The sequence below is a fragment of the Paroedura picta genome, chromosome 2 (assembly GCF_049243985.1).
Source record: "Paroedura picta isolate Pp20150507F chromosome 2, Ppicta_v3.0, whole genome shotgun sequence".
Lineage (NCBI taxonomy): Eukaryota > Metazoa > Chordata > Lepidosauria > Squamata > Gekkonidae > Paroedura > Paroedura picta.
This window is the reverse complement of record NC_135370.1, coordinates 141,901,162-141,911,845: the sequence shown is the minus strand read 5'-3', so window position 1 is coordinate 141,911,845 and position 10,684 is coordinate 141,901,162.

The following is a 10,684-nucleotide window of genomic DNA, read 5'->3' as shown; positions in this document are numbered from 1 at the left end:
ATTGTCCTTCCATTATGACCCTTCCCTACACGTTGCCTCACTGATAACTCTATGCATCATGATTGTATGCATCATAAATATCTCCTCGTCTACATATACAAATTGGAATATTAATACTTCTAGAAACACTGTCTTGGAGGTAAAGGATATTTAGAATCAAGCCCTGTTGATATTTTAGGTTCAGCAAATGGCAACAGGATGATCCTATTAGTTCTAGTAACTTTGGATAATTCCACATGTTATTTTTGCCTAGTAAGTAGAGCTATCCCCATGCGTGGTCATAGTGATACGTAGCCCTAGGCAAAAGTAAAAAATGCAGCCCTATAATCTTACTGGGGACCTCCTGTCTGCTCACACTGCTAGGCCAAAGAAGGGGCCATGTGCAGCAGGCAGGAGCTGTCTTCAGAAGCTGACTTACCAAGCCACAGAGTGGAGGCAATTGGGAACCAGTGACTGTCATTCCAAGCGGTTGGTCTGAGCTTGGACAAGATGTGTGCAACTGAGAGTAGAGGGACCCTGCTATTGTCATGGATGGCTCGGGCCCCTACCTATCAGGGGGTCTGGGGCAGCTAGCCTTGCTGGCTAAGACCAATGGCCTGTCTAAATTTAGAATCATAGGATCATAGAGTTGGAAGGGGCCATACAGGCCATCTAGTCCAACCCCCTGCTCAACGCAGGATCAGCCCTAAGCATCCTAAAGCATCCAAGAAAAGTGTGTATCCAACCTTTGCTTGAAGACTGCCAGTTTAAATCCAACCATTATGGTAATCCTCAGAGACCCTGTTTTGGGTGCCCCTGCCTTCTGGCATTAGGGGGTGGCAAACTGGGCCATCTCACTCATGGCATCAAAGCGCTGGAACTCTCTCCCAAGGAGATTTGTCTGTTCCCTTCTGTTTCCACCTTTCAACCAGCAGGTAAAGATATTTTTATTTTATCCGGCTTTCCCTCCATGATCCCTACTTCTTAACCAGTGTTTCTATGTTTTATATGCATTAACTGTCTTCTTTTAGAACTCTTTTAAAGATTGTTTTAATGATTAACTGTGGATGGGTGGGTGGGGTGGTTATTTTCTTGGTCTTATAAAGTAATCCAACCATACATTTAATTTTTTTAGCTGTCTCAATGGCCCTTATCAGGACCAGAAGGCAAAATATGTTTTATAAATACAGACAGAATAAGACCACCCTGACTATCCCTGCATTCGTTGAAATGTGCATCACTCAAATAATGAATCCACTTCATAGATCACTCCCCAGTGTGCTAGGTCTGGCAGTTCCTGAACAGGCAGGACTGGTTTATCCATATTGCACATGTAGTACTATGGATCCTGTTCTTCGAGGTGCCCACATGGTGACTTCCCCTCCATGGATCAGGAGGACCATAGCCTTTCCCTTCCTCCTTTTCTGTCTTTATGGACACTTGGAGTGGCACCCCCTTTCCACTATGGGGAACACGGGGTTGCTGCTCCTGTTACAATTGTGCTCTGCTAGGGCCCCACAAATCCTTAAACCACTCCTGGATGTAGGAAAGCTGGAAAGTGACTGTCTTGTCATTTGTTGCTACTAGACATACAGACTGTGTGGAAATTATTCTTAGAATTCAGGCACAATATGTGATATTTTTGCCTCACACCTGGGTGCATTTTGCCCCCCCCCCCCAAATTTCATTAATCACTGATTGTGTGATTGCAGTCCAAAAGCTTCATAGAATCTCTTCATGTGTTTTGTGGCAAAATAATAACAATCTTGATAGTGAAAATAATGGCAATAAATGTACTCAAAACCTCATCAGCACCAAAACACAGTGAAGGAAGAACCCCACATTTTCTCTTTTCCCCCCCTCTAAGCTTCTCACGCATAGCAAACATTTGGTGCGTGAGTTGCTGAACATCTTTGAAAGGCCCCATGAAGTGTGAGAATTACTGAAGGGAATCATTCCATCCAAGTGACTGAGAACATTCCAACTGTGGGGGGTGTCCTAGCCCTTCTTCTATCGCCACCTGTTTCTTGGGATTATTTTTGTTTGTTTGGGCTTTTTTGAACAAAAAGTAAAAACTGTGCAAAAATACAACTTTATTGGAGGCTTTTGATTTTGGTAACAAATCTTGCCGACCCTTCCCAGTTTCTGCAGAGTAAGGATTGTGGGTTTCTATGTTACAGTGAACTGCTATTCTATCCTTTTCCTCTAATTTTCAAATTAAGCAGTAACAACTCCTAATTATTGCTATTAATTATACTTTCCTCACTCTCTACTGACTCTGATAATTATTTTTGTTGTTTTTTTTAAATAACTATCCTTGCACTTATGTCATAAATTTTTCTGCCTTTTTCCCTTTTATAATATTTGTATTCAAGACAAACAACAGGAGGTTGAAATCGGGCCATTTAAAAGAAACATCTGCTGACATTTATTCATATGCTACATGTTCCACTTTCATCATTGAATGTAATGATAAACACACATTCCAGTCAATAATGGCAGTTCCCAGCCAAGCTTTACAAATGGTCTCTTTAACACCTAAATTGACAGCTCGGGAGAATTTCAGATAGAAGCTAAATATGGTACTTTTGGACACTCTTTTTCTAAGTCTAGAATGACTGGAAAGCATTAATGAGAATGTGTATTGTAATATACAGGCAGAAACTTGACATGACTGAGTAAATGTCCCAGAATTTACTATTTTTAAAAAATAGTTTTAAAGAGGGAGGGGGACATGCACCCTTACAGGAGCAGAGTGCGGGATCCTGTATAAGGAAACATATGGCATAGTCTTTAAGTAAGAAATCTACATATAGTCTCAAATAAACATATGACATCTTATTTAAATTTCAGAAACCAATGTTCTTATAAAATAACCATATTATGTTTCATTGGCTCTGCAAATCATATTTTTACTGTTGTCTGATAAGCGTCAGGCTGATGAAAAAATAATTTCTTATATACATGTGATTTTGTTAACTTCTTCAGGATATGTGATATGTAATGAGGTTGCAAACGAGTTGTACAGCATATATATTGTAGCTTTATAAAGACCTACCTATAATAAACCAACTTTAACTTTGAAATAAGAACAAAATTAACTCATGTCCAAATCTGGTCTTTAAACATTTTTCCTGATATTGGAAAGAATTATTAGCCTGAGTTTTAATAGATATCTTTTTACAATTTAGTACAGTTTGATTAACCTTCTTATGACTGAATCTCAAAATAATTTCAAGTCAAGCGGAAAAATCACAGCTTTATTGAAATCCTTCATGTGTGAATAGTTTTTCCTTTCAAAATTCTGGTGCAGTTCAAAACAGGTCATTCACTATTTAACAAGTTGGGATTTTTTTTAAAAGGAAAATTTTACATGTTTAAAAATAATGGTTGTAAAAATAATTATAGGATCACAAAGTTATCTTACACAGTATAACAAAAACTGTCATTTGAAGAACAGACATCCAGAGCTAGATCTCTTGCATATGGGTAATTAGTTACTGAACTTTTTTGTATGTGTACTTTACTTGAAATCGATTTTTAAAAGGATGATGAACAGGACACGGGTTATTTTACACATGCGTAAATCTACTTGGTAATGGACCAAGATTTTCTGATCATAATAACCACTGTGGACTCATTATAAAACAGCATAAACACCAATTAATGTGATCTAGCCCTTTGTGCATATTTACATCATTAACAATTTTCTGCAAGATGCTTGCCAAGCAGACTGGTCAACATGCAGTCAGTGAAGTCAAGGATCTCTCTAGATAGTGCAATCACAAGCAGAGTCACACCTTTTGGAGACTTTTGAAGGTCATAACCTTGTTAGGTTTGCACTTTAGGAATACAGCAAAAGTGTCTGGCACCTGTAATCCAGTTCCAGAACGCAGACTACTCGTCCTTTTAAGCCAAAATTAATATGCAGAGTAGTCCAATCTATATTAATGTATTGGATGTGTTGGGACCTGAATTGATGGTACCTGTCAATTGACAGTGCCATGCAATTCCGGCGAGAAGCTGCCACTAACATTTTTTTCAGTAACAGGCTCTGCTTGATTATTGAAGCTCCTAAAGCTGAAAGCTGATTCACACTTTATCGTAACAGAGATATTTTCTGTGTTTATCTCCATGTTCCATGCAGAGAAACATGTGAAGTGTGAAGAGAACATAAAAGATTTGGCCTTCGTAGATAAGAGATTTCCATTAAAACAGCTCTTGAAGTGTGATCCCATATCAAGGAAGTACAATGCAAGAAAAGCACTGGCTTGTGGCATTGTGCTATAAGTCACACTATTGGAGAGAAACTTCTTTGTTCCTTACAAGAGAAATATTAAATTGTCTGCATATCAAGCTGCAGAATAATTCTTATTCCAGAATGCAATGGGCTAGTAAAAGATCCTTCGATCCATTCAGTGCATTATATCCCTACACTATAAGCTGCATTCTAACTCCTTGAATAATAACATACGCAGGATCTCAGCCTTGTGTACTTTTTTTTCTAATGTAGAGATAAGATTGTAATCATCTGTTCATATTTTATACCCTTACGTAAATACTTCACAAACTGATCTGGCACCACTGAATAGATTGGACTGTGGAAAATACCCAGTTCACAGGTAACTTGTGGTTCTACTAGCAAAGTAGGGAGATCTTGGAGAGCAGTCTAAAATAGAAGCTGAGGCTAAAGTGCTATTCCTGAAAAATATGGTCATGCTTCCTGGCATAATAGCAGTCAGCTTTACTAAGCCTGGAATGAATCTTGAAAAGATATTGTTTCAACATTACATATTATTACAACTTTCTTTTGGTGTTATCCTGTCTTCAAGAACACAGATGAGAAAGCCACTGGTCACAGATTATGGACAGATTTAAATACCATGGAATTGTTCAGTTTTTCTCTCAGTCCCTGATCAGGACAAAATGTAAAGCTAGCAGCTCTGTAAGATGTGTGGCATCATTATTCCTACCCATTGTTTGAGCCTTGAAGCCAGAACCAACAGTGAAGGAAGTAGAATAAATACCATGGCATATGTTAATGATATCAAATATTACCTATATATTGGACTCTTCAGGCTGCATCCCATATGCTGGATTTGTGACAATAAGGTGGTCCTGACCAGTAATGCAGTCCGCACAGACAGAACTATGTAGGAATTTCCAGGGTTTTATCTATTTAGAAAATTGCAATGCCTTTTCTCCAGGAGAGATGTCTGAGGCAGTTTACAAAATAAAACCTCATAAGAGATCACTCAAACCTCGTAAGATGTAATTAAAAGTTATTAATTAAAACCCAGGAATCATCAGTAAAGGAAATGTAGCTTTATCAAAAAGAGATTTTTACTATTAACTGGAGGAATACATCTACCTTTAGGATCGCTGGATGGAGGAAATCTTTGACTTCACACTTGGAAAATTCTTAATCATCGCCAAATGAAGCTAGCCACTTGTCTTTCTGTTTGGACAAAATACAAAGAAACATTTCTGTATGAGATAACTTGATGATACCTGCACACATATGACTTGGATGTAAAAGAAACATGGCTAGAGTCTAGTCAGTCATCCGAGCTCCTTCTTACTATTTTAGATCATCTAGTGAATATGTCTTATTAGACATTAATATTTCATATTTCATGTCAGAGGGATATAATCCTTTGCCTCCCCACTCTGACTGCAGCCCACTGACCTCCCCAAAATGCTATCCCCAGGGTACAGGGAACTATCAGGAGCAACATATAATGCAAATCTTTGTTCTGAATCTGAAGGGGGGGGTACTGGTGAGACAGATGTGAGCACACATATCTGTCAGCAGCCTTGCTTTGAGTACTGCGCAAAATATTTTATTTATGTATTCCACTTACTTGGTTCTCTCAACTTTCTCCCAAGGAATTTAGGATGTAAGGTTCCCAGGAATGTCCATCCAGATAGTAGCTTAACCCACAACTTCACCAAGATCATGTGTCATGTGTTCTCAGCCATACAAGTCTCCCCAGACATAAACAGAAGATCGGAGCTCCAGTGTTCACAGATGAGGTAGCGATAGGCTAGGGGGCCTTCTTTTTCCTGGTACCTTCTCTATAAACTCCTCCACCATCACTATAAACCTTATCAGGTATATGCTGTCTACTTTATGCATTTGTCAGAGAAAATGTTTGACTTGCAAGAGGGCATTTTGGGCTGGAATAAGATGCGACACACAATTATTGGGTATAAACATGGCCACAGCTTTATCATCTCCCCATGGGAGGGTTGGCGCAGCATGGGAGAGGGAGCCTGACCTAGCAGTCAGTGGACTGCACCAAAACCTGCAGCTTCCAGAGGTGCCCTGGAGATCTGCACCATTCCCAGCCAGGAGAGCAGATCCCTTTGCCTACTGAAGTCCACCCTACAGCAGGTGCCCACCTGCTTTGGCTGCTCCCAGGCCACCTGGCAACAAGCCCCTAGCCTCCTGCAGGATAAGCTGTGCTTGTTTACATGTCACCATGTATGGAGGCCCTGAACCCCAGGGAGTCCGATTACCCACCAGACTCCCTGCCAGCAGGCTCCATCCCGTGCAAAACCCGCAGCTCTGACAAAATATTAACCATGAAATATCCACCACGGACACAGCCTAAAGGCTGTTTACACATCACATAAGGTGGGAGGTAGGGAAGCTGCTTCGCGGCGAGCTGGGCGAAGAGGCCAGGACCCACGTACATGGCACCTTTATAGGCATCATGGGTCCCACCTGCCTCTTTACACTGAGCATACTGTGTAAGTGCAGCATGCACCCTGCACAGGTTGGAGGGTGGACACCTCCTTCTCCAGCCCACCCTCCACCATGTCAACCGGCAGTGCAGGTGATTCTTTGCTGTGCATAGTTCTAAATGGTGGGGAAAGATATGATATCAACATAGTATATTTCAAGAGAGCATAATCTAACTATTTGTGTGTGTTGCTACAGACGATGAGAGCCAACAATCTGCAAGCCACTTGCTGAAAACAAATTTTATAGACAACTGCATTTTAATTTCTGTCTAACATTGCATCCTGTATGGCTGGGCCTTTTATGGTAGGATTCACAGAAGCCAGATGACGCTGAAGTACCTGATGAGAAAGTGTCCCTTTCCAAGGTTTGGATGTGACAGGAGGCATAATAATGCTATTGCCATAGCAGTCTGTTTGCTGCAATTATGTATTGTTTGAAAATCTCAAAGAAGTTGGTATAGTTTCATTTACATAGTGTAACCGGAGAAAGATTGTTTGCTTCCTTGTCTTTGGAAACTAATCAGATGGACATAACCCGCCACCCACCCCCGCCACCCTGAAATGTTTTATGACTTCTAAATGGATACCGTTTGTGACATGCACTAGAAAGTCAGTGTTCTCTGAAGATGTCTTTAATTTAGTTGTTGCTAATTTATTCACACTAATACTGGAAAAAATACTGCAAAATTTTTCATAACAAAAAACTGCATATTTCTGTGTTTTAGCTGGCATGTGGTTCTACACAGATGGTTTGGGGCTTACTTTGCTGCAAAACAGATGGGCCTCCACTGTCCCTTACCAATCAAAAGAGTACATGAAAATATAGTAATATCTTCACCTTCTTCACATCCTCCAATTCATGTTATTAAAATTCCTGGAAATATGAGTATCACTTCCTGTAGAGGTTGAACAAATAACGTAGGGCATCCCATACTTTAGCTGAATTGGAGTGTAGATAGACTGATACAAAACATTTGATCCTTTCCCTGCAGTATTTCACCATTTTCTTCCAAAAATAAGAAACAGTGGCTAGACAGATAATGGCTATTAAGTTCAATTTTCATGGGGCCCTGGCTCGAGATCAGTTTATAGAGGTGGAGGGAGCTAGCAGGGTAGGCAAAGGAAAAAACTGGAACTTAAGAAAAAGGGTATCCCAGAGTGCCCATATCCCAGTCAGGATAGCAAGTAGGGGAAGACAGGTAGCTCACCAAAGTGTTTGTTGATACTTTTCAAATAGTCTCCTCCTGTATCTTGATTGGCTCACTTGGAGACTTACTGCTCCTTTGAGCACATTTCCCTCCTGCTTGCCCATAACAGACGTACCGGAGAAGAAGAGTTGGTTCTTATTATACCCAGTTTTTCACTACCCAAAGGAGTCTCAAAGTGGTTTACAATTACTTTTCCTGTCTTTTCCCCATAACAAACATCCTGTGAGGTCCTGAGAGAGCTCTGCCAGAACTGCTCTGTGAGAACAGAGGATTGTGACAAGCCCAAGGTCATGCAGGTGGCTGAAAATGGAGGAGTTGGGAATCAAACCCGGCTTGCCAGATTAGAAGCCCTTAACCACTTCACCAAGCTGAGTCTCAATGCAGAACAGGACTGTCTTCTCTCTTTCATTCAACATTTGTTTCTCTTCATGATAAAATTATGTTATTCTTTAAGCATGTGGGGGCTGTAAACTTCCTCATATTTGAACTCTGCCAGTGAGAAGGGTTAGTGTTTTTGCTTTAAGTATAGAAGCTCCCATTTAACCCCTTGCATCACTATTTCAAGGATCACAGCCAGCCAGTATTGTGACAGATTTTTTTTTCTGCCTGAAATCACTGGGACTCATTTCCAGACACAGTGGAAAACTTTGGTTTAGATGGATGAATGATCTGAAAGCCCTGTGTGGACATAACAAGGAATGGTATATAGGAATCCCTTGCTCTAGAGCGCATCACTATTTAGATTTTTCTCATCGCACTGGTATTGTCCCTGCGCAGGACTGCCAAGACAGCCAAGATGGGGAAATTAAGAGGTCAAAATTCCAGGAGCCTTGGTTACCCTGATCATCCAGATAGAAAATAATATAATGTGTTCTGTATCAAGTTTGGGTTGATCCGGGCAGCATAAGGGGACGCCAAAGCCATGCCATTGCTATCAGCAACCTTGTCCCTGGGCAGATGAATGGCAATTTGGATATCAACAAGAGACAAAATGGCAAAGAAAGGTAGATAAATGTTTTCATTCTATGCAAGATTAAGTTGCTCTGTGTTCTACAAGTTCACTTAATGTAAAGAATATAATTCCTGGTCTTCTGTAAATCATGTGGCACTTAGTTATATTTGCCTAATTATTTCTTTCAAGATAGCCTAATTTAAAAAAAATCACAGTGGCCCTGGGTTGTTATACCACAAATCTGTCTTTAGGTTCAAAGTGTCTTCCTGATATTGAATACAGGAAAGTTAGGTGCTTAACCACATGGAGGTGATCCTTGTGATCATTTTTTCTACTATGTGTCTACATGAGGCTCTTTCATTATTATGCACAAAAACAAGCCTTGCCTGAAAATATCAAAAGGTGACTCTGGTTTCACCCATTCCTACTTTTCCTCCTCCCATTTTGGAAAAGTGAGCTATTTTTTTTTTACACAATTCAAAATGAAGGTAGTCATTTCAGAGCATTACATTATGGTAATCTATCTGTTACAATGGTGCATGCATTATACCAGCATACCATTCATATTTGTGCCTTGAAAATTGCAGGCCTATTGCCATTTAAGTTAGCTAATGATGTACATTTTTATGATCCCTTCGCCTTGTGTGGGAAGAACTGCATTTTGCTGCAAGTAGCATTAAGGGAGGGAAGACAAGTCTTCAGATTCATTTTAGGATTACATGATTTTGTTGAATCCATGGATCATTGAGCAATACAGCATCTTCTGTTTCCCCACTCAACTTCTGTATTGATAGTTTTAAAAAGTTTTACTGAATACATGGGGGGGGGAGGCATATTTGTTGTCCTATTTATATTTTGATGATGAAATGGTAGTATTAGCATCTTTATCACTGAAGGTCTTGTGGCTAGGGAAGTAGGAGCCAGGAAAGAAGGCAAGTCTCTCCTGCCTTGATGGAATAGCCTTGCACACTGGCAGGAATTTGGGGGTGACATTTTCCTGGTGTCCACCCAGACCAATTATGCATGGCAATGACCACATCGGGTTGCTGCCAATGCATTGCAGTGGAGCAGCACACTCTGCTGTTTCTTAGGTCCCCAAAGGGGATGTATTTTAGTGGCAGAGCTGGTCTGTTGCTTCCCGCATCCCCGCGGGGGGGGGCATGTTTTGGTGATGGAGAAGCTCTGCCACTGAAATGTGTCTGCCCTGGGAAACACAGTAATGGTGGGAAGATTCCACCATATGGGATGGCAGCAGCTTTTCTTTTTTTCTTCCTAGGAAGGTGTAATTGCATGAGAAAGTGATCCCACCTTCTTGCAAACTATCAAAAAAACCCATTCAACCCTGCAGTGCTGTGAAGCCCTGCAAAGGTGACAGGGGCATTTTCAGTCCCCTCCTGGCCACCATAGCACTTCCTTTGTACATGAACCTAGCCTGGCCTGGCTGCTGATGGTGGCTGCAGGGGAAAAAGGGAACAGTGGAAAATCAGCATTCCCTTGCTGCAGGCTATTAGAGGCCCTAGAGCAGACCAGGGCCAGGAGGGGGCTGGACTGGCACTGATGTCATGCATATATGGGGAATAGTCCAGCTGCCATGCAAGCACCGACCCTGCCTTTCCTGCCTGTACATAATCAGTCCCAGTGTTTCAGGAAAAGTGGGTGGCACATGCCCAGCAGGCTTCTGATTGGCTACAGGTGATCTGGCAGGCTGTTTAGATTAAAATAGTGTTCTGTGGCAGGTGCCAGTGCAGTATTTGTTTTATTCTCTCTCCTACTTCTCTTTTCCAGAGTATTTGTA